General features: G+C 49.2%; 1 protein-coding gene across 1 annotated transcript in view; it reads left to right on the forward strand.

The window, feature by feature from the left end:
* The first annotated feature begins 18,601 nt into the window (after positions 1–18,601).
* Positions 18,602–25,341, forward strand: part of FZR1 (fizzy and cell division cycle 20 related 1) — a 102,978-nt gene continuing 96,238 nt past the window's right edge. Inside the window, exon 1 of the mRNA XM_075352454.1 lies at positions 18,602–18,717. The gene's annotated coding sequence lies outside the window, so the exon portion shown is untranslated. The remainder of the gene's footprint in view (positions 18,718–25,341) is intronic.

Here is a 25,341-nt window from a genome sequence, read left to right on the forward strand (position 1 = left end):
ATTGCACACAAATTTTAGGCTACAAAAATCAAATAGCGCTCTTTCCTTTCTGAGCCCTGCTGTGTGCCCAAACACCAGTTTTTTTTACCTCCTATGGATATCACTGTGCTTGGGAAAAATTTCATTATAAATCACGGGGTCCATATTCTCCTCTATTGTGAAAATTATAAATATAATAAAACTACATTTTAGCGTAAAAAAATAAAAATTTTTGTTTTCACATCCACATTTTAAAACCTTCTGTGAAGTTTTACGGGTTCAAAATGCTCAACAAACCCCTAGGTGAATTCCTTGATTGGTTTACTTTCCAGAATGGGGTCATTTGTGGGGGAGGTTATGCTGTTTAGGTACCTTAGGGGCTCTGTAAATGAGACATAGTGTTTGCAACCTATTCTGAAGCTGAGGCAATGATACCACCACTAGGCACAGTTTAATTATGGTAGTGGAATATATTTTGGCAACAGTATGGATAACAAACACCATAGATTCTAGCTGGGCAGCACCAACTCTGTGTCGTCCCAACTATTACAAGTATCAATACCACAGTAAGCTTTGCAAGAAGAATTTACATAAAACTACACTAAAACCTAACTGGCCTCTGCTAAATGCGCTGCGCGTCTACCGTGCTCTAACTACTGAGGCCTACGCTAAACCCTATTGGATGTGCACACTGGTAATGGTAAAGGACTCATAGTACTGTTGTGGGGGAACAAGTCCACTCCCGTGAGCTTGATGCCATGATGCTGAAATGTCCTGTTGGTGTGTACTTTCCTTCCAGGGCAGGCGGGAATGTCTCTTTTTTCCCCAGACCCAGGTGCTTTCACTCTTCCGGATGATATCTTTTCTCATCTAGGGGATCACCGACCACAGGAGCTTCCCAGTCTGGTACTTGCTTGATGGGTACCAGGGTTTTGCCATGGTCCGGTTTGCAGTCTCTTTCTCACAGCCCGACACAGCATTTCACTCCCAACTGCCGTTCTCGGACACTATTCAGCCAATGTCTCCTCTCTCCCTCTTTCAGGCGACCTGACTTCCTCTGTTCCTGCCCTAAGCTCTCCTTCCCTTCTTTCTCTATTTCCCACACTTTTCAGACAGGGTTGGTCCAACTGCACAGTACAAAGGGGAGCACCATCTCTGCCGGCTAGTCCACAAAACACGGGGGAGCATCGTCTCTTAAAGTCACACTGTGCTTATCAGTTCATAGGGGCTACACCCCTACAATTACAGCGAAATTTTACATTCCAAGTGCCGCTTTTTCCCTTCCGAGCCCTGCCGTTTGTCCAAATAGAACTTTTTACTACATTGTCACACTAGGTAAGGGGAAGTTCCAAGCGAATGGCGAAAGGGAAGGGAAAGCCTGGATCTAAGGAAAGGGGAGGTAGTGACCCCTGACCAAAACCTACCGCTAGTCCCTGGGGTCCCTCACCACCCTAGATAGGTTACACACCTTTGTGCCTGGATACCTGACCCTAAATATCCCTAGTGCTGGACCCTAAATAGTGAAAGGGTGGGATGAGCTCTTCATCAATTCCACTAAACACTAGAGAAGACACAACGAGGACACACAGGGGGAAAATGCATGAACTATTTATCTACAGATGACTCAGGCAAAAGTTCAGCTAAGTTTCATCATTGATACTACAGAAGATTACAAGCGTCCTGCTTGCAACAAGAGCTTGAGTAAACTAAATAATATCACCAGCACAAGTTCAGGGAAGAAGAGAGTATTTAAGCACAAGGGGGATACTGATAATAAGCAGCTGGATGAAAGGAGGACTGCTGGGTCCTAAAGGGGATGAGATGAAGACCCACCTAGAAAGCTACCTAGTACAATGAATACTAACAGGAGGAACAATAAAATGTCAGGGAGCATTTTGCCCAGCCAAACCTGTGATCTTTCTATTGCCAGAAACACATAACTCCACCACCCGTGACAAACCCATAACATACATGTGGGGTATCACCATGCTCAAAAGAAAGTGGATAACAAACTGCAGGGTCCACTTTTTTGTGCTACATTATAAACAAAGAGAAAAGAAGAGAAATGGCACAAGAACGTAATGCAAAAAGTATTAAATTTTTTTCACACCAGTATACAAAGGTATAAGAAATCAGCTTATCATAAAAGTTGGTTATACAGTGTCAAATAAGACAAAAAATTGAGAAAAAGGAAATGGAGTCACCTAGGGATAATGGATGCAAGTATATGTAGAACACAAAAAGCATAAAATTGTATAGTCCTACCCGCCGCTGTAAAAGAACCCTGGAGGGGGAGGGCCCAAGGAGGATGTTGAGAATGGTGTTTAAAAATGGTGTATCACCAAAATATGTAGGTCCAAGAAAGGGCCCCTAAACCCCAAGATGGTAAATAATCAGGGTTTCCCTCCACAACTAAATGTAGTCAGGAATTGGTAACAAAAAACAGGTAGACAGGAGTCATTAAAAGAAGTGCAAGAAAATAGTATAGAACGGAGTAGTCGTAGGGCAAAGAGAGGAGGCTAAGATGGTAAATATAATAAGCAAATATAGTCGTGGAGCCGAGAGGTGCCAGTTAGCAAAATAGCGGCTAGTAAAAGAAAGAAATCAGGTCCCTATGCCCAGACTAGTCGTGGAGCCAAAGAGAGGTGGAGAGAAAGGCAGGGATGCCGAAATGTAATCCCAGAACAGAGGATAATAATATAGAGAGGACAAGTGTGAGCAGTTAATTAAAAGCAAAATGCAGCCCGACCCCTGTATGGGGAGGTATAAGCGGGCAGTAGAGAAAAAGTACCCGAGGTAGTCCCTAATATAGAGAAGACTAGTCGTGGGGCAAAGAGAGGAGACTGGAATGGTAAATATAATGAACAATGTAGTCGTAAAGCCGAGAGGTGCCAATTAGCACAATAGCGGCCAAAAAAGGGAGTCAAATCCCTATGCCCAGACTAGTCGTGGAGCCGAAGAGGGGTTAAGAGGTAATAGAAATGAAAAACCAGTTACTACCTGGAGGAGTGGAGGGAGGTGGCGGCAGGAGGACGATCCCAACAGCTGTTTCGCCTGAACGCTTTTACGAGGGAAGTGAGAAGTGAAGTGAGGCTGACCGCTATATAAAGGGACAGCACATGTGTTTTCAATCAGATGGGGACGGTGTCCAAGAATGCGCATGCGCCGGAAGTCGAGGCCAGCGGGCGGAGCGGGCCGAGACCGCCGGGGGTAGTGCGCATGCGTGGGAGAACGGACGTCTCCATGACTCCCGCGCATGCGCACAAGGCGGACACGGCCAAGCAACGCCACGCCAGCAGTCGGCAAACCGGCAGATGCGCGAGGACACCGGATGTAAATGAGACAGTGAGGAGAATATAGAACAATTGTGATGGCACATAGAATACATAAGTCAATAAGGCACATTGGGGGGTGAGTTTTATAACAACTGGATAGCACAGATACATTGGGACATGAGACACAGACAAATGTGCAAAATAATGAATACAAGTTTCCAATATATTTCGATCCAGGCATTCTGCACTATCCAAGTTGTCCACCAATAGGAGGAAGATGAAGAAGAAATAAGGAAGATACGAATCCACAGCGACCTAAAACCTATATGGAAAAAACCCAAACACAAAAATAATAGAAAAAAAGAAAAAATGAATAAAAACACAAACCAAATAGAGATTAAAAACAATATAAAAACAAAAAAATTGTGTTCATATGGAATTATGCCCCCTAGAAGTCCAGCGGCGTGGACTGATGCACAAAAAAGGGGTCCATGTCACAACATGTACCAATAAAGGGACGAAGGGGACCGTCAAGAGGAGGTCCAAATGCACCACACGGAAGTGTGGAGGTGAAAATAGCGTGATCTCTACAAAAATGGGGAGTAGCTGACTGTCTCGTTGAGACCATGGGGGACCAAAGTGTCGAGGGAGACAATCCACCTGGACTCCCGCTGCGCGAGAGTCTTGCGCAGATTGCCTCCCCGGACACCCGCGTGAATTATATCTATGCCACGTACACTCAAGGACCTCGCATCACAGCCGTGAAATTTACGGAAATGACTGTGCTATCCAGTTGTTATAAAACTCACCCCCCAATGTGCCTTATTGACTTATGTATTCTATGTGCCATCACAATTGTTCTATATTCTCCTCACTGTCTCATTTACATCCGGTGTCCTCGCGCATCTGCCGGTTTGCCGACTGCTGGCGTGGCGTTGCTTGGCCGTGTCCGCCTTGTGCGCATGCGCGGGAGTCATGGAGACGTCCGTTCTCCCGCGCATGCGCACTACCCCCGGCGGTCTCGGCCCGCTCCGCCCGCTGGCCTCGACTTCCGGCGCATGCGCATTCTTGGACACCGTCCCCATCTGATTGAAAACACATGTGCTGTCCCTTTATATAGCGATCAGCCTCACTTCACTTCTCACTTCCCTCGTAAAAGCGTTCAGGCGAAACAGCTGTTGGGATCGTCCTCCTGCCGCCACCTCCCTCCACTCCTCCAGGTAGTAACTGGTTTTTCATTTCTATTACCTCTTAACCCCTCTTCGGCTCCACGACTAGTCTGGGCATAGGGATTTGACTCCCTTTTTTGGCCGCTATTGTGCTAATTGGCACCTCTCGGCTTTACGACTACATTGTTCATTATATTTACCATTCCAGTCTCCTCTCTTTGCCCCACGACTAGTCTTCTCTATATTAGGGACTACCTCGGGTACTTTTTCTCTACTGCCCGCTTATACCTCCCCATACAGGGGTTGGGCTGCATTTTGCTTTTAATTAACTGCTCACACTTGTCCTCTCTATATTATTATCCTCTGTTCTGGGATTACATTTCGGCATCCCTGCCTTTCTCTCCACCTCTCTTTGGCTCCACGACTAGTCTGGGCATAGGGACCTGATTTCTTTCTTTTACTAGCCGCTATTGTGCTAACTGGCACCTCTCGGCTCCACGACTATATTTGCTTATTATATTTACCATCTTAGCCTCCTCTCTTTGCCCTACGACTACTCCGTTCTATACTATTTTCTTGCACTTCTTTTAATGACTCCTGTCTACCTGTTTTTTGTTACCAATTCCTGACTACATTTAGTTGTGGAGGGAAACCCTGATTATTTACCATCTTGGGGTTTAGGGGCCCTTTCTTGGACCTACATATTTTGGTGATACACCATTCTTAAACACCATTCTCAACATCCTCCTTGGGCCCTCCCCCTCCAGGGTTCTTTTACAGCGGCGGGTAGGACTATACAATTTTATGCTTTTTGTGTTCTACATATACTTGCATCCATTATCCCTAGGTGACTCCATTTCCCTTTTCTCAATTTTTTGTCTTATTTGACACTGTATAACCAACTTTTATGATAAGCTGATTTCTTATACCTTTGTATACTGGTGTGAATAAAATTTAATACTTTTTGCATTACGTTCTTTTGCCATTTCTCTTCTTTTCTCTTTGTTTATAATGTTTATTGAAGTAGGCACCCTCCCTGTGGGAACCTCGGTCCTGTTTCCCTCAGTGATTATTTAATTTAGCCATGCATTTGTTGTTCATAATTTGCTTCTTTTCTGTGTTTTTCACAGTTTTCTTTACGGCTAGTATGAATTTTCGGGCACGCGACCAGGCGTGGCTCACCCATTTGAATGAGGTCACAAAAGGATGTGGTAGTATAGCCCCCAATTCCAATACTACTGATGGGGGACCTCCTGAGGACCAGTCCTTGCGGGCCCTGATGCACAAATATAAGGATCTCTACAAAAAAAGAACACGTATATGGTGGAACCGGGCCTTCTTAACAAAATATTTGGAGAGCGGTTGGATACCTCGCGGCTTGCGAGTTCAGGTTTTTCCTTCCTTCCCTGCACCGGAGGGTGATTTTAAGACCACTTGGAAGGGTCATTTACATAGATGCTCCGTGAATCTCTTGGAACTGCTGTCTAAACAGAATACATCCACGCTTGACCACATGGAGAGTGAGCTTGAGACACTGGAGGCCTCTATCCAGAATCTATGTACTCCTGAGGTTTTAGCCAAATTTTATGATGAGGTGGGCCTTGATGCCCAGAAATGGGAGAAGGAGGTTTGCGATTTTAAATCAAAAAAATTTCAACGTGACGCTAATGACTACCATTCAAACAATGTATATAAGTGGAGTCATCGCTTTTCAAGAGGCAGGAGTTTATCCAGGCAGAGTCGTCCCTCTAGGTCTCGATCCACCTCGCTTTTTTCAAGTTCCTCAGCTGATGAAATACCTCCGGCTCCATCTGACAAGACACATCACTTGCCATATAATGGCGGCGTAACGACCCGTAGTCGAGTAAGGGAGCCACGAGTACCACAGAAATCGGTGACCGAGGCTAACACTTCCAAACATAAATTGCAGGTAATTAATTTATCTATACGTGTCTTCTCAGATGTTGAGCTCGAGGTATTATCTATGGGTCTTAACTTCTGCCCTACGAATTATTTTAATTTATTTTCAGCCTTGAAGGATACTAACTTGTTTGCCAGGAAAATCCTTTTTAAAAGGTTGTATTCCCGGAAACAATCACCCAGTGAGTTGGATCCGACCGAGAAGAATGCCCTACAGGATCTTCAAGACCTCTTGGATGAGCAGAATCCTAATACTGGTAGGTCTCCTGATTTTCTCAAACCCAGGTCTGTGAGGTTCCCCCCCTTGTCCCTCTGCCCGGCAATTGACATCTTCACTAGGCTTGTAACCGAAGATTTTAAACAACTTTCTACTGTACGCCGTTATGATAATCTTACTCACCATCAAAGATTGGCTATTAAACGGTTGCAGCTGTGTGATGATGTCGTTGTCAAGGCGGCGGACAAGGGGGGCAACATCGTAATCTGGCCTGTTGACAAATATGAGAAGGAGGCCCATCGACAACTCCGTGATAAGTCCACTTATGTACGTCTTTCATGTAGTCCACTGACTTCCTTCTCCCTGGAGCTTAGGAAAATACTTTCTAAGGCCCATGATCGGGGAACTATTGACGAGAGGATGTTTGAGGGCCTGCTCACTGGCTGTCCTCGCGTCCCCACTTTTTACCTTTTACCCAAAATCCACAAAGATGCCCTTAATCCCCCGGGACGCCCTATAGTGTCAGGCATAGGAGGGGTTTGTGAACCCATTTGTAAGTTTATTGATTTTTATTTAAAACCTTTGGTAGAGTGTCTCCCCTCCTATGTCAAAGACACTACGGACGTCCTGCGGCACCTTGATGGCATCTTTGTGGATGATAACATGCTTCTGGTCAGTGCCGACGTGGAGTCTCTCTACACCTGCATCGGACATAAGGACGGTCTGGAGGCTGCCCGCTTCTACCTCACAACCTCCGTTCTTGATGGCACCCTGGTGGATCTTTTACTCGAGTTGCTTGACTTTGCCCTGACCCACAATTTTTTTGTATTCAAGGATGTATTTTACCTGCAGCAGCGCGGCACTGCGATGGGTGCGGCCTGCGCGCCGGCCTACGCCAACCTCTTCCTGGGTTACTGGGAGAGGTTGGTGTTTGGTGACGGTTCTCCGCAGGCTAGCGCCCATGCGCAGTGCTGGCTGCGTTATATTGATGATATCTTTATTTTGTGGCAGGGCACCGTCGAGCAACTCGAGTCATTTATGTGTGGCCTCAATAGGAATTCCCTTAACATCAAATTAACCTATAGATATAGGCGGACAAACTTGGATTTTTTGGACATTGGAATTTCGGTGGATCCCCGGGGGGGCATTCAGACGGACGTTTTCCGTAAGGACACGTCCGTCAATGCCCTCCTATTGGCATCCTCAGGCCACACTCCTTCCACCATACGTGCCATCCCGACCGGACAGTTTCTGAGGATGAAGCGGGTTTGCTCCACAACTTCCAACTTTGAATCCCAGTCGTCCGATCTCCGATGCAGGTTTAGGGAGCGGGGGTACAGCAACAGATGTATAAAAAGAGGTTATCTTCGTGCCAAAAACACCCCGAGGGACCAGTTGCTTTGTTACCGACCACGTCGGCCGACCATGGACACCCATATCAGGTTCATTGGTACTTTTAACCATCAGTGGGACGCAATGAGGGGGATCCTCGACAGGCATTGGCCGGTCCTTCTTACGGACCCAATTTTGGCTGATGTCTTGCCGGCGAGACCCCTCATGACGGCCAGGAGGGCGAGGAACCTTGGAGATCTTCTCGTTAATAGTCACTACATCCCCCCCGCCTCAACCCATTTGGCTCCGGTGGCCCGATCCGTGGTTGCTATCCATGTGGCCATTGCGTGGCATGCCCTAATATCTTACGGACCTCCTCCTTTGTTTGTTCCAAGGGGAAGAGGACCTTCTCCATTGACCAACGTATCACGTGTGCTTCTACGCACGTGGTATATTATGCGACCTGTCCGTGCTCCCTGATTTACATCGGTCTCACTTCACGCGAGTTGCGCGTACGAGTCAGGGAGCACGTCAGGGACATAACTGCCGCTGCGTCCGTGGAGGATGCTTCTCTTCTTAAAACCCTTCCCCGTCATTTCCGTAAATTTCACGGCTGTGATGCGAGGTCCTTGAGTGTACGTGGCATAGATATAATTCACGCGGGTGTCCGGGGAGGCAATCTGCGCAAGACTCTCGTGCAGCGGGAGTCCAGGTGGATTGTCTCCCTCGACACTTTGGTCCCCCATGGTCTCAACGAGACAGTCAGCTACTCCCCATTTTTGTAGAGATCACGCTATTTTCACCTCCACACTTCCGTGTGGTGCATTTGGACCTCCTCTTGACGGTCCCCTTCGTCCCTTTATTGGTACATGTTGTGACATGGACCCCTTTTTTGTGCATCAGTCCACGCCGCTGGACTTCTAGGGGGCATAATTCCATATGAACACAATTTGTTTGTTTTTATATTGTTTTTAATCTCTATTTGGTTTGTGTTTTTATTCATTTTTTCTTTTTTTCTATTATTTTTGTGTTTGGGTTTTTTCCATATAGGTTTTAGGTCGCTGTGGATTCGTATCTTCCTTATTTCTTCTTCATCTTCCTCCTATTGGTGGACAACTTGGATAGTGCAGAATGCCTGGATCGAAATATATTGGAAACTTGTATTCATTATTTTGCACATTTGTCTGTGTCTCATGTCCCAATGTATCTGTGCTATCCAGTTGTTATAAAACTCACCCCCCAATGTGCCTTATTGACTTATGTATTCTATGTGCCATCACAATTGTTCTATATTCTCCTCACTGTCTCATTTACATCCGGTGTCCTCGCGCATCTGCCGGTTTGCCGACTGCTGGCGTGGCGTTGCTTGGCCGTGTCCGCCTTGTGCGCATGCGCGGGAGTCATGGAGACGTCCGTTCTCCCGCGCATGCGCACTACCCCCGGCGGTCTCGGCCCGCTCCGCCCGCTGGCCTCGACTTCCGGCGCATGCGCATTCTTGGACACCGTCCCCATCTGATTGAAAACACATGTGCTGTCCCTTTATATAGCGGTCAGCCTCACTTCACTTCTCACTTCCCTCGTAAAAGCGTTCAGGCGAAACAGCTGTTGGGATCGTCCTCCTGCCGCCACCTCCCTCCACTCCTCCAGGTAGTAACTGGTTTTTCATTTCTATTACCTCTTAACCCCTCTTCGGCTCCACGACTAGTCTGGGCATAGGGATTTGACTCCCTTTTTTGGCCGCTATTGTGCTAATTGGCACCTCTCGGCTTTACGACTACATTGTTCATTATATTTACCATTCCAGTCTCCTCTCTTTGCCCCACGACTAGTCTTCTCTATATTAGGGACTACCTCGGGTACTTTTTCTCTACTGCCCGCTTATACCTCCCCATACAGGGGTCGGGCTGCATTTTGCTTTTAATTAACTGCTCACACTTGTCCTCTCTATATTATTATCCTCTGTTCTGGGATTACATTTCGGCATCCCTGCCTTTCTCTCCACCTCTCTTTGGCTCCACGACTAGTCTGGGCATAGGGACCTGATTTCTTTCTTTTACTAGCCGCTATTGTGCTAACTGGCACCTCTCGGCTCCACGACTATATTTGCTTATTATATTTACCATCTTAGCCTCCTCTCTTTGCCCTACGACTACTCCGTTCTATACTATTTTCTTGCACTTCTTTTAATGACTCCTGTCTACCTGTTTTTTGTTACCAATTCCTGACTACATTTAGTTGTGGAGGGAAACCCTGATTATTTACCATCTTGGGGTTTAGGGGCCCTTTCTTGGACCTACATATTTTGGTGATACACCATTCTTAAACACCATTCTCAACATCCTCCTTGGGCCCTCCCCCTCCAGGGTTCTTTTACAGCGGCGGGTAGGACTATACAATTTTATGCTTTTTGTGTTCTACATATACTTGCATCCATTATCCCTAGGTGACTCCATTTCCTTTTTCTCAATTTTTTGTCTTATTTGACACTGTATAACCAACTTTTATGATAAGCTGATTTCTTATACCTTTGTATACTGGTGTGAATAAAATTTAATACTTTTTGCATTACGTTCTTGTGCCATTTCTCTTCTTTTCTCTTTGTTTATAATGTTTATTGAAGTAGGCACCCTCCCTGTGGGAACCTCGGTCCTGTTTCCCTCAGTGATTATTTAATTTAGCCATGCATTTGTTGTTCATTTTTTGTGCTACATCTAGAAGAAAGTGAAAAATGTCGGGCTAAAGAAACATTTTCGTGAAATAAATACATTTTTCAACATGACGACCTAATGTTATCAAATTCTGTGTAGTACCTGTGGGTTCAACATGCTCCCCATACCCCTGGATAATATCCACGAAGGGTGCAGTTCAGTTTCCAAAATGGGGTCACTTATGGCAGTTTTCTGCTGTTTAGGCATCTTACAGGCCCTGCAAATGCAACTTGGTGCCTGTAATCTATTTTAGCCAAATTTGTGTTGCAAAATTCAAATATTGCGCCTTCCGTTCCGGGTCCTCCCATTTGTCCAAACAGAGGTTTCTGACAACATGTGGGGTATCATTACTCAGAAGAAAGTGGGTAACAAACTGTGTGGTCCCTTTTCATTAGCTATTTCTGCATAAAGTTGAAAAACTTAGGGCAAAAGCAGTTTTAGAGAAAAAAAATTAAAAAAAAAATGTTTTTCATGCCACTTTTAGCAACCTAAAGGGTTAAAAAAAAACCTGACAGTTAACTTTCCCTCTGGTTTCCTCCTATTTTTTTTCTTATACTACTATAGATAGATATCTATTGACTTTAGAATGCTTACACAACTGATCACTCTTTCTAAGTCCCCTGCGCGGGGATTATAAATGTTAATATTTTGCATATGGTGCTTCTGTTACAAGTTATTCATAATAAAACCTTGTTCAAACTACAAAATTTCCTGACAGTAGTTTTGAAGTATTTGAGAGTTGCGGTGTTTAAAGGGGTTGTCCATTACTTTTACATTGATGGCGTATCCTAAAGGGTGCTCTACATGCTGCGACATCGCTAACGATATATCGTCGGGGTCACGGTGTTTGTGACGCACATCCGGCGTCGTTAGCGACATCGCAGAGTGTGACACGTATGAGCGACCTTAAACGATCGTAAAAGAGGCAAAAATAGTTGGTCTGTGACATGTCGTTCATTTACCAAAAATTGTCTGGTCAGTAGCAAGGTTGTTTGCCGTTCCTGCGGTGTCACACACCGCTATGTGTGACACCGCAGGATTGACGAACATCTCCTTACCTGCATCCACCGGAAAGGAGGAAGGAAGGAGGTGGGCAGCATGTCCGGCCACTCATCTCCGCCCCTCCTCTGCTATTGGGTGGCCGCTTAGTGACGCCGCAGTGACGTCGCTATGACGCCGAACGCACCTCCCTCTTGAAGGAGGTGCAAATATGGCAGGCAGGAGAGTAGTCAAAGAGCAGGCCGGGGTCAAAGCAGGAATCAATAATCAGAGCAGGGGGGAACAAGAGTCTAGCAGGAATACAATCTATATCTGGCAATGGCCAACAGACAGAAGAGGGAATAAAAAGGGTGTGATGTCTTCCCATTGGCTGAAGCTGAATTGTGGCAACCTCTGCTGGAAGACACATGCCACCTACACTCAGCCAGTGGTACTGCAGGCACCAGGAAAACCCAGCCTAGTGGATGAGCGGAGCCTGTGCCCACCAGAGCCACTGGCACGACTCCTCCCCCATCACCAGTACAGTCCACTGCGAGAATACGGCGGCGCATGGTGACTGAAGCAGAGGTCGCATGAGCGGGCTCTGGTGAGGATGTGACAGCTGCTCCGTCTTCTGATAGTGGCCGCAGTCGGGTACTGCACATTCACCTCCCATTCAGATTAATAGGAAGCGGATATGCAGTACTCGGCAACGGACAGTATCAGAAGATGGAGCAGCTCTGGAATTGAGCATTTCCGGCTGCCTGCTACCGCCGATTGATAGGCCATCAATGTAAAAGTAGGGGAAAACCTCTTTAAAATGGTATTACTTTTGGTGAGTTTCCAATATATATCCCTCAAAGTTCATTTAAATCTGAATAGGTCCCTAAAGAAACAGGTTTTGTAAATCTCTTGAAAAAAATGAAATATTGCTGCTAAATTTTTAACCCTTCTAACATCGTAACAAAATAAAATGATGTTTAAAAAATGATGCAGATATAAGTAGACATATGAGAAATGTTATTTATTAATTATTTTGTACAATATGACTAACTGGTTTAAGGTTACAAAATTGAAAATTGAGAATTTTTCAACATTTTCGCCAAAATTCCGATATTTTCACAAATAAAAGCAAAACAAATCGACCTACCGTAAATTTAAATTTACTACTAACAACAAAGTAAAATGTTTCATGAATAAAACAGTCTCAGAATCGCTGGAATCCGTGGAAACGTTCCAGAGTTATTACTGCATAAAGTGACACTGATTGGATTTTAAAAACTTGGTCTCGTCATTAGGGTCAAAACTGAAACGCGTTGTGCTGGTCATGTCATTCTTTGTGTCTGCATGATAAAATAAAGACGTGATTTTCTTGCCTGAAGAGCTGGACATCCTCATCTTTTGCGTGATTTTTTGAGCTTGCTATAATCTATCCACCCTGGTAGTTTATTTTCTATCTATTTGAAATCCCATGCAAGCTGTATGATTGATATCTGGATCTCCACTAGTGAGGTTTTTCTTTGTTAGCCTTGTAAATTGTCTATATGTTTCCACACACACACTGTTGTGGTGTTCATTTTATATCTTGAATAAAAAGCTCTTTAAAAAACTCCATTGTGTTTTTTCTACATTTTTTGGTCTAATATTTAGGAGTTTATCTTATAATGGTAAAAGATTGGGGGTGTTTTGTACTGTATTGGAGCATTGTTCCTGAAATATGTGTTATTACAATCCCCCTTTTTTCATGAAAACTGTTCAAATAATAAAAAATTAATGTATTGTGTACTATCACAACCCTAGAAGTGTAATACGGATGATAAACACGCCCCAAAAAAAAACCCTAAGTGCCAGAATTGCATTTTTTGGGTGGTCACTGCACGTCTGAAAAAATCCAAAACGCAATAAAAAGTAGTAAAAACATCTTACGTATCCCAAAATGGTATCAATACAAAATGTCAAGCTCTTAATGAATGGTAGAATTGTAGGTTGTTTGGGGGTGAGGGGTCGAGGTAATCAGGATTATCTTGCAAGGCTTCCGATAACCCAAACTCGTTCATCAGATAAAGTGATCTTTTGCTCAGGGAAAACAAGACTAGCACTACCTATAACTATGGCAGCCTATGTGCACTAGTATAGATCGGGCAGTGTGAATGGTTTACTTTGGCCTGCTGTTGTAAACAGGCTATTAATCGACTGTCGATCGGTAGAAGTTTAACAAGTGGGGGCCGTATCGTGCTGTTCGGTCTTTGTAAATTGACTCTTTAGCTGATCAAACTACCTTGGTCCACTGCAGCGTCTTCCACCACCAGCTCTAAACATTATGTCGTAAGAGCCACCATGTGTCATAAGTGGAGCGCGGCTTTGAAATACTTCCCTGAAAATCTTCATATCTAAAACGCACACCATGGCTCGTGGGTAGGACGTGTATGAGCTGTCACATTGGTTGGCCCATACTCATTAAATTTAAAGTGTAACCGCACTTTCAGGTGACTTTTTAACCTCTCCATGATCACTGAACAGGTCGCAAGGATCCCTACTTGTTTACTAAGAATGAGAAAGCACTACCATGCTCGGGTACTAATAACAAGCAGTTATGCTCGGACGGATGCAACTCGAGTACCCGAGTATAATGGAAGTCAATGGGGGACTCAAGCATTTTTCCGGAAGCTTTCCCTGAAAAATGCTCAAGTTCCCTATTGACTTCTATTATACTTGGTACACGAATTGAGCCCGTTCGAGAATCCAATTGCTCGTCGTTACAAGAACCGAGCATGGTAGTGCTCGCTCATCACTGCTCGTTATGAGTACCTGAGCATGGTAGGGCTCGCTCATCACTACTCATTACGAGTACCTGAGTATGGTAGTGCTTGTTCATCACTGCTCGTTACGAGTACCTGAGAATGGTAGTGCTCTCTCATCACTGCTCGTTACGAGTACCTGAGCATGGTAGTGCTCTCTCATGACTGCTCGTTACGAGTACTTGAGCATGGTAGGGCTCACTCATTACTTCGCGTTACGAGTTCCTGAGCATGGTAGTGCTCGTTCATCACTGCTCGTTACGAGTACCTGAGCATGGTAGGGCTCGCTCATCACTGCTTGTTACAAGTACCTGAGCATAGTAGGGCTCGCTCATTACTGCTTGTTACGAGTACCTGAGCATGGTATGGCTCGCTCATCACTGCTCGTTATGAGTACCTGAGCATGGTAGGGCTTGCTCATTACTGCTCATTACGAGTACCTGAGCATGGTAGGGCTCACTCATCACTGCTCATTACAAGTACCTGAGCATGGTAGGGCTCGCTCATTATTGCTCGTTACGAGTACCTGAGTATGGTAGTACTCGTTCATCACTGCTCGTTACGAGTACCTGAGCATGGTAGTGCTCGCTTATCACTGCTCTTTACAAGTACCTGAGCATGGTAGGGCTCGCTCGTTACTGCTCGTTACGAATTCTTCAGTATGGTAGTGCTCATTCATCACTGCTCGTTACGAGTACCTGAGCATGGTAGGGCTTGCTCATTACTGCTCGTTACGAGTACCTGAGCATGGTAGGGCTCGCTCATTACTGCTCGTTACAAGTACCTGAGCATGGTAGGGTTCCCTCATTACTGCTCGTTACGAGTTCCTCAGTATGGTAGTGCTCGTTCATCACTGCTCGTTACTAGTACTGAGCACCTGAGCATGGTAGGGCTTGCTCATTACTGCTCGTTACGAGTACCTGCGCATGGTTGTGCTCGCTCATCACTGCTCGTTACTAGTACTGAGCACCTGAGTATGGTAGGGCTCGCTCATCACTGCTCGTTACAAGTACCTGAGCATGGTAGTGCTCGCTTATCACTGCTCGTTACTAGTACTGAGCACCTGAGCATGGTAGTGCTCGATCATCACTGCTCGTAACAAGTACCAAGAATGGTAGTGCTCGCTCATAATTACTCGTTATGAGTACTGTGCATGGTAGTGCTCACTCATTACTAGTTGTTATGAGTACTAAGCACCAAAACACGCTTGCTTATCACTATTGTTTACCCTTTCACCACTCTACATAGATCTGGCCTTTCCTGGAGGGGCCCTACATTGTGACTGCTGACCAATGGAAAGAAGTGGGTGAAAGTGTGTATAAAGCAGTTAAGGACCAGAGAATTGTGTGTACATAGGGAGAGACCTGTGTGTCACTCACAGAGGGGCTGGGAACGGCTGGACTACTCTCGTTTCTGCCTATCGTCCCTGGCTGAATGTAAAAAGTATATTTTCTCTGAAATACGGGAACATTTCAGTGAAAAATCTACCTGGCTTCATTCATGCATCCATGTTGCTATTCATGCTACTCAAAGTTTAGGCAACATGAATTGCTGGCCAAATTTCCTTCACAGGGGTATTCTCAAGATAAGAGATAAGTACCTGATCCCCGGAGGGTCAGACCCAAGGAACCCCACCAATCTCGACAACTAGGTCCTGAAGAGCGTTGTGAGTACAGAGTGGTGATCGCTCCATTCATTATTATGAGAGTGCAGACCAGCCAAGCACAGCGCTCAGCAATCTCTGGCCTTGGACAGACGATTGTATGTTAGCTCATCCGAGAAAATCAGCCCCTTATGCGAAAGACACTCTGAGCAATCGAATGTACAATTTTTTCCACAGATCCATTGACTTGGTTGAGTGCGATCCAATTTACGGAGGCAACTGGGACACGTTGCGATTACTTCCTAGGATTGAGTCTGTGCAAGGAAAGAATCGGCGTTCTGCATGGCCTCATAGAATAAAAGGGGCTTTACACGCAGCGATATCACTAGCACCCGCCCCCGTCATGTCTGCGTCATGGGTACATCTCTGCCCGTGGTGCACAATATCGTTAGGAGCCGTCACACGGACTTACCTACCTAGCGACGTCGCTGTGGTCGGCAAACCACCTCCTTTCTAAGGGGGCGGTTCGTGCGGCGTCACAGCGGCATCACTAAGCGGCTGCCCAATAGAAGCGGAGGGGCGGAGATGAGCGGCTGTAACATCCCGCCCACCTCCTTCCTTCCTCATTGCCGGCGGCCGCAGGTAAGCTGTAGTTCGTCGTGCCTGAGCTCTCACACATAGCGATGTGTGCTGGCTCGGGAACAACAAACAACCTGCGTCCTCAACAATCAACATTTTTTTGAAAATGAACGATGTGTCAACGATGGACGATTTGGTATTTTCCATCGTTAACGGTCATTCGTGCGTGTCACACGCAACGACGTCGCTAACGATACCGGATGTGTGTCACGGAATCCGTGACCCCGGCGATATATCGTTAGATATGTCGTAGCGTGTAACGGGTCCTTATCACTGGTTTGAGTGCAATCATCTGGCCCTAAGAGTGAATGGCGCACGTCGGCCACCTCTCCATCCATGCCGGGCTCTTACGGACCTTGTTCTCGACCACCTCTCCATCCACGCCGGGCACTTACGGACCTTGTTCTTGGCCACCTCTCAATCCATGCCGGGCTCTTACGGACCTTGTTCTCGGCCACTTCTCCATCCATGCCGGGCTCTTACAGACCTTGTTCTCGGCCACTTCTCCATCCACGCCGGGCACTTATGGACCTTGTTCTCGGCCACCTCTCCATCCATGCTGGGCTCTTACGGACATTGTTCTTGGCCATTTCTCCATCCATGCCGGGCAATTACAGACCTTGTTCTCGGCCAGCTCTGCATCCACGCCAGGCTCTTACGGACCTCGTTCCTGGCCACCTCTCCATCCATGCCGGGCTCTTACGGACCTCGTTCTCGGCCACCTCTATATCCACGCCGGACTCTTACGGACCTCGTTCTCGGCCACCTCTCCATCCACACCAGGCTCTTACGGACTTCGTTCTCGGCCACCTCTCCATCCACGCCGTGCTCTTACGGACCTTGTTCTCGAGATCAGTGGTGGCCTACGATCGGACCCTCCGGGGACTTGGAAGTCTAAGCCTACAGAAGGATATTCGCCCACTTACAAGAAGGCTGCCTGATAAATCTGCCACATCTTAGGGTCTTTTCCATGTTTTATGCAGCCTCCTGGGTAGCTTTTATCACAAAAGCCTGTGTCCTCTGTAAACTTGGCACATGACTACAGTCTATGGCCCCCTTTACACGTCTGTGAAAATCACGCACGTTTTTCACGGACGTGTCAAAGGTGTGTATTGCCCTCCGTGTGCCGTGTTTATGGCACACATATGTCTTTGTGTGCTATCCGTGATAACACACGGACAACAGGAACTTTATGCACACCTGTCCAGGTCGTTGCTGTCTGCGGTGCTGATCTTCGGTCTCCTGCCCTGCCGACACCCCGCTGCTGCCGCTTCCGGCCCGCAGTGGAGTGAATATACAATAAGCATAATGAGCAGGGGTCGGAAGCAAGTGACAGCAGCGGCAGAGACAGCAGGGCTGGAGAAGGTGAGTATAGAAATTCTTTTTATTTCACAGGCACATGTATTTTCTCCGATGCGTGTCACACGGATCACATTCCTGCGGTCCGTGTGACACCCTTGATGACAGAGAAAAACAGACATGTCAATGTGTGGAGCACACGGTCACACGTACGCTCCACATAGACACACGGTCCATGGCAGAACACGCACATGAGCGCAGACCCATTGATTTTAATGGGTCTACGTGTGCCTGTGTCTCCGGCACGTGAGGAAACAGACCAAACACGTACCGGGGGCACGGACGTGTGAAGGGGGCTTATGTACGAGGCCCAAAGGGGCGAGCGTGGCTCAAATCTCGTTTGGCACAAACATATTAAATATGGTTAATCTAAAACGGCCAGCAAGTCTGGAGCACAACATGGGGAGCTATCTGGCGGCCATAGACTGTCACACCCCAGACCTCACTCCTCCATCGCACAGAACCGTCCACTCCCCACCCTCACTGTCCCCAAAGTAAGCGCCCGTGTATCTCCGGCTGTAATAGAAATGGCCGCACAGATACTTTATGCGCATGTCCGGTTTCCATGGAGACGCGTGTGCCAGCCTTTCCTGTATTGATTCGAAAACAGTGACGTTGACTGCGTTTCCCGACGTGCAATGCGGGAACCAAATCTGAAAGGGGGAGGGGAGAACGAGATACAGCAGCGCCGCCATATTGGCACCGTGAACTAAACGGAAAGCTGGGATACCGGGGATCAGGCAAGTGGGGGCGCGAGGCTGGGGGAGGGGGTGACCTCCCGGTGGGTACACCCGTATGGGGACGCTTAGCCGGTGTAAGTGGTGGATGTGCCGCCTCTCCAGGCTGGTAGAAAGCACAGTCTACACATTCCGATTGGCTGATAGTCCGGTAATAAGCGGACACTCCGCCATGATGTCCCCTGATAGCGTTACTGTCACCAGTTCCCGTGCGCGCTCGTACGATCAGATCGGATTGTACGCCATCTGATGTGATCGTTCACACTCGGTATCAGATGTGTTATATCGGTCCCATGTAAAGTACACGTCCTATCACCCTGCACCGTGTATAGTGATCACCGGGCAGAGCGCAGCTGCCAACACTCGGCTGGAAACCAGCATTCTCCTCTATAGACATCCTTATTACATGGCCCAGTCCAATGAGCTGTCACCCCTGGGGGTACTGCTGACCCTACACAGGCTGTCACCTCTGGGGGTACTGCTGACCCTACACAGGCTGTCACCTCTGGGGGTACTGCTGACCCTACACAGGCTGTCACCCCTGGGGGTACTGCTGACCCTACACAGGCTGTCACCTCTGGGGGTACTGCTGACCCTACACAGGCTGTCACCTCTGGGGGTACTGCTGACCCTACACAGGCTGTCACCTCTGGGGGTACTGCTGACCCTACACAGGCTGTCACCTCTGGGGGTACTGCTGACCCTACACAGGCTGTCACCTCTGGGGGTACTGCTGACCCCTACACAGGCTGTCACCCCTGGGGGTACTGCTGACCCTACACAGGCTGTCACCTCTGGGGGTACTGCTGACCCTACACAGGCTGTCACCCCTGGGGGTACTGCTGACCCTACACAGGCTGTCACCTCTGGGGGTACTGCTGACCCTACACAGGCTGTCACCTCTGGGGGTACTGCTGACCCTACACAGGCTGTCACCTCTGGGGGTACTGCTGACCCTACACAGGCTGTCACCTCTGGGGGTACTGCTGACCCTACACAGGCTGTCACCTCTGGGGGTACTGCTGACCCTACACAGGCTGTCACCTCTGGGGGTACTGCTGACCCTACACAGGCTGTCACCTCTGGGGGTACTGCTGACCCTACACAGGCTGTCACCTCTGGGGGTACTGCTGACCCTACACAGGCTGTCACCTCTGGGGGTACTGCTGACCCTACACAGGCTGTCACCCCTGGGGGTACTGCTGACCCTACACAGGCTGTCACCTCTGGGGGTACTGCTGACCCTACACAGGCTGTCACCCCTGGGGGTACTGCTGACCCTACACAGGCTGTCACCCCTGGGGGTACTGCTGACCCTACACAGGCTGTCACCCCTGGGGGTACTGCTGACCCTACACAGGCTGTCACCTCTGGGGGTACTGCTGACCCTACACAGGCTGTCACCTCTGGGGGTACTGCTGACCCTACACAGGCTGTCACCTCTGGGGGTACTGCTGACCCTACACAGGCTGTCACCTCTGGGGGTACTGCTGACCCTACACAGGCTGTCACCTCTGGGGGTACTGCTGACCCTACACAGGCTGTCACCTCTGGGGGTACTGCTGACCCTACACAGGCTGTCACCTCTGGGGGTACTGCTGACCCTACACAGGCTGTCACCTCTGGGGGTACTGCTGACCCTACACAGGCTGTCACCTCTGGGGTTACTGCTGACCCTACACAGGCTGTCACCTCTGGGGGTACTGCTGACCCTACACAGGCTGTCACCTCTGGGGGTACTGCTGACCCTACACAGGCTGTCACCTCTGGGGGTACTGCTGACCCTACACAGGCTGTCACCTCTGGGGGTACTGCTGACCCTACACAGGCTGTCACCTCTGGGGTTACTGCTGACCCTACACAGGCTGTCACCTCTGGGGGTACTGCTGACCTTACACAGGCTGTCACCTCTGGGGTTACTGCTGACCCTACACAGGCTGTCACCTCTGGGGTTACTGCTGACCCTACACAGGCTGTCACCTCTGGGGTTACTGCTGACCCTACACAGGCTGTCACCTCTGGGGGTACTGCTGACCCTACACAGGCTGTCACCTCTAGGGGTACTGCTGACCCTACACAGGCTGTCACCTCTGGGGGTACTGCTGACCCTACACAGGCTGTCACCTCTGGGGGTACTGCTGACCCTACACAGGCTGTCACCTCTGGGGGTACTGCTGACCCTACACAGGCTGTCACCTCTGGGGGTACTGCTGACCCTACACAGGCTGTCACCTCTGGGGGTACTGCTGACCCTACACAGGCTGTCACCTCTGGGGGTACTGCTGACCCTACACAGGCTGTCACCTCTGGGGGTACTGCTGACCCTACACAGGCTGTCACCTCTGGGGGTACTGCTGACCCTACACAGGCTGTCACCTCTGGGGGTACTGCTGACCCTACACAGGCTGTCACTTCTGGGGGTACTGCTGACCCTACACAGGCTGTCACCTCTGGGGGTACTGCTGACCCTACACAGGCTGTCACCTCTGGGGGTACTGCTGACCCTACACAGGCTGTCACCTCTGGGGGTACTGCTGACCCTACACAGGCTGTCACCTCTGGGGGTACTGCTGACCCTACACAGGCTGTCACCTCTGGGGGTACTGCTGACCCTACACAGGCTGTCACCTCTGGGGGTACTGCTGACCCTACACAGGCTGTCACCTCTGGGGCTACTGCTGACCCTACACAGGCTGTCACCTCTGGGGCTACTGCTGACCCTACACAGGCTGTCACCTCTGGGGCTACTGCTGACCCTACACAGGCTGTCACCTCTGGGGGTACTGCTGACCCTACACAGGCTGTCACCTCTAGGGGTACTGCTGACCCTACACAGGCTGTCACCTCTGGGGGTACTGCTGACCCTACACAGGCTGTCACCTCTGGGGCTACTGCTGACCCTACACAGGCTGTCACCTCTGGGGCTACTGCTGACCCTACACAGGCTGTCACCTCTGGGGGTACTGCTGACCCTACACAGGCTGTCACCTCTGGGGGTACTGCTGACCCTACACAGGCTGTCACCTCTGGGGGTACTGCTGACCCTACACAGGCTGTCACCTCTGGGGGTACTGCTGACCCTACACAGGCTGTCACTTCTGGGGGTACTGCTGACCCTACACAGGCTGTCACCTCTGGGGGTACTGCTGACCCTACACAGGCTGTCACCTCTGGGGGTACTGCTGACCCTACACAGGCTGTCACCTCTGGGGGTACTGCTGACCCTACACAGGCTGTCACCTCTGGGGGTACTGCTGACCCTACACAGGCTGTCACCTCTGGGGGTACTGCTGACCCTACACAGGCTGTCACCTCTGGGGCTACTGCTGACCCTACACAGGCTGTCACCTCTGGGGCTACTGCTGACCCTACACAGGCTGTCACCTCTGGGGCTACTGCTGACCCTACACAGGCTGTCACCTCTGGGGCTACTGCTGACCCTACACAGGCTGTCACCTCTGGGGCTACTGCTGACCCTACACAGGCTGTCACCTCTGGGGCTACTGCTGACCCTACACAGGCTGTCACCTCTGGGGCTACTGCTGACCCTACACAGGCTGTCACCTCTGGGGCTACTGCTGACCCTACACAGGCTGTCACCTCTGGGGCTACTGCTGACCCTACACAGGCTGTCACCTCTGGGGCTACTGCTGACCCTACACAGGCTGTCACCTCTGGGGCTACTGCTGACCCTACACAGGCTGTCACCTCTGGGGCTACTGCTGACCCTACACAGGCTGTCACCTCTGGGGGTACTGCTGACCCTACACAGGCTGTCACCTCTGGGGGTACTGCTGACCCTACACAGGCTGTCACCTCTGGGGGTACTGCTGACCCTACACAGGCTGTCACCTCTGGGGGTACTGCTGACCCTACACAGGCTGTCACCTCTGGGGGTACTGCTGACCCTACACAGGCTGTCACCTCTGGGGGTACTGCTGACCCTACACAGGCTGTCACCTCTGGGGCTACTGCTGACCCTACACAGGCTGTCACCTCTGGGGCTACTGCTGACCCTACACAGGCTGTCACCTCTGGGGCTACTGCTGACCCTACACAGGCTGTCACCTCTGGGGCTACTGCTGACCCTACACAGGCTGTCACCTCTGGGGCTACTGCTGACCCTACACAGGCTGTCACCTCTGGGGCTACTGCTGACCCTACACAGGCTGTCACCTCTGGGGCTACTGCTGACCCTACACAGGCTGTCACCTCTGGGGCTACTGCTGACCCTACACAGGCTGTCACCTCTGGGGCTACTGCTGACCCTACACAGGCTGTCACCTCTGGGGCTACTGCTGACCCTACACAGGCTGTCACCTCTGGGGTTACTGCTGACCCTACACAGGCTGTCACCTCTGGGGGCACTGCTGACCCTACACTGTACGGGGCTGTCGCCTCTGGGGGCTCTGCTGACCCTACACTGTACGGGGCTGTCGCCTCTGGGGGCTCTGCTGACCCTACACTGTACGGGGCTGTCGCCTCTGGGGGCACTGCTGACCCTACACTGTACGGGGCTGTCACAAGTTTGAGGTACTGCTAATCCTTCATTCTGCGGGACGGTCACCAATAAAATCTGTCATAACAGCGAGATACAAACTTTCCCCGTATTGGTTAAATGCTTTAAGAAGAATATAAATGACACACTGATAACGTCACCCCTCAGACGCCCCCTGGTCAGGCGCATATTGGGGCTCAGCGTGTTGGGCCTCTTGGATGGACGGGTGGTCATAGTGCGGACACTCCCTGTGATCCCATGCTGCACTGTGCTGTATTCTTGCCCACACATGATCTGTTATCGTTACCTGCCGTTAGTGTCGCTGCTGTATACTCTCTGCATCGTTGGATGGCCCGTTCTTTTCTTACCTTTTTCGTCAGTACTTTAATTTACATTTTTTTCCATAATGTTCAAGAAAAAATGGCTTTTTTCTAATATGGGGATTGTTGTGTCACTCTTATGACTTTGCACTTCAGGTGAAATGACATTGTTGGCGTGTGGTCACCAATACTTACATGTGGCTTCTTTAGATGGAGTTCTTTTGGATTGGTTTTTAATTGATATTTACTTCTATGGCGTACTGCTAACCCTACAGTCCATTATGTTACCTCTGCGGGGTACTGCTAACCCTACAGTCCATTATGTCACCTCTGCGGGGTACTGCTAACCCTACAGTTCATTATGTTACTTATGCGGGGTACTGCTAACCCTACAGTTCATTATGTCACCTCTGCGGGGTACTGCTAACCCTACAGTCCATTATGTCACCTCTGCGGGGTACTGCTAACCCTACAGTCCATTATGTCACCTCTGCGGGGTACTGCTAACCCTACAGTCCATTATGTTACCTCTGCGGGGTACTGCTAACCCTACAGTTCATTATGTTACCTATGCGGGGTACTGCTAACCCTACAGTTCATTATGTCACCTCTGCGGGGTACTGCTAACCCTACAGTCCATTATGTCACCTCTGCGGGGTACTGCTAACCCTACAGTCCATTATGTCACCTCTGCGGGGTACTGCTAACCCTACAGTCCATTATGTCACCTCTGCGGGGTACTGCTAACCCTACAGTCCATTATGTCACCTCTGCGGGGTACTGCTAACCCTACAGTCCATTATGTCACCTCTGCGGGGTACTGCTAACCCTACAGTCCATTATGTCACCTCTGCGGGGTACTGCTAACCCTACAGTCCATTATGTCACCTCTGCGGGGTACTGCTAACCCTACAGTCCATTATGTCACCTCTGCGGGGTACTGCTAACCCTACAGTCCATTATGTCACCTCTGCGGGGTACTGCTAACCCTACAGTCCATTATGTCACCTCTGCGGGGTACTGCTAACCCTACAGTCCATTATGTCACCTCTGCGGGGTACTGCTAACCCTACAGTCCATTATGTCACCTCTGCGGGGTACTGCTAACCCTACAGTCCATTATGTCACCTCTGCGGGGTACTGCTAACCCTACAGTCCATTATGTCACCTCTGCGGGGTACTGCTAACCCTACAGTCCATTATGTCACCTCTGCGGGGTACTGCTAACCCTACAGTCCATTATGTCACCTCTGCGGGGTACTGCTAACCCTACAGTCCATTATGCCACCTCTGCGGGGTACCGCTAACCCTACAGTCCATTATGTCACCTCTGCGGGGTACCGCTAACCCTACAGTCCATTATGTCACCTCTGCGGGGTACTGCTAACCCTACAGTTCATTATGTCACCTCTGCGGGGTACTGCTAACCCTACAGTTCATTATGTCACCTCTGCGGGGTACTGCTAACCCTACAGTTCATTATGTCACCTCTGCGGGGTACTGCTAACCCTACAGTTCATTATGTCACCTCTGCGGGGTACTGCTAACCCTACAGTTCATTATGTCACCTCTGCGGGGTACTGCTAACCCTACAGTTCATTATGTCACCTCTGCGGGGTACTGCTAACCCTACAGTTCATTATGTCACCTCTGCGGGGTACTGCTAACCCTACAGTTCATTATGTCACCTCTGCGGGGTACTTTTAACCCTACAGTTCATTATGTCACCTCTGCGGGGTACTGCTAACCCTACAGTTCATTATGTCACCTCTGCGGGGTACTGCTAACCCTACAGTTGGCCAGTCTGTC

The sequence above is a fragment of the Anomaloglossus baeobatrachus genome, chromosome 1 (genome assembly GCF_048569485.1).
Source record: "Anomaloglossus baeobatrachus isolate aAnoBae1 chromosome 1, aAnoBae1.hap1, whole genome shotgun sequence".
In the NCBI taxonomy this organism is placed as follows: Eukaryota; Metazoa; Chordata; class Amphibia; order Anura; family Aromobatidae; genus Anomaloglossus; species Anomaloglossus baeobatrachus.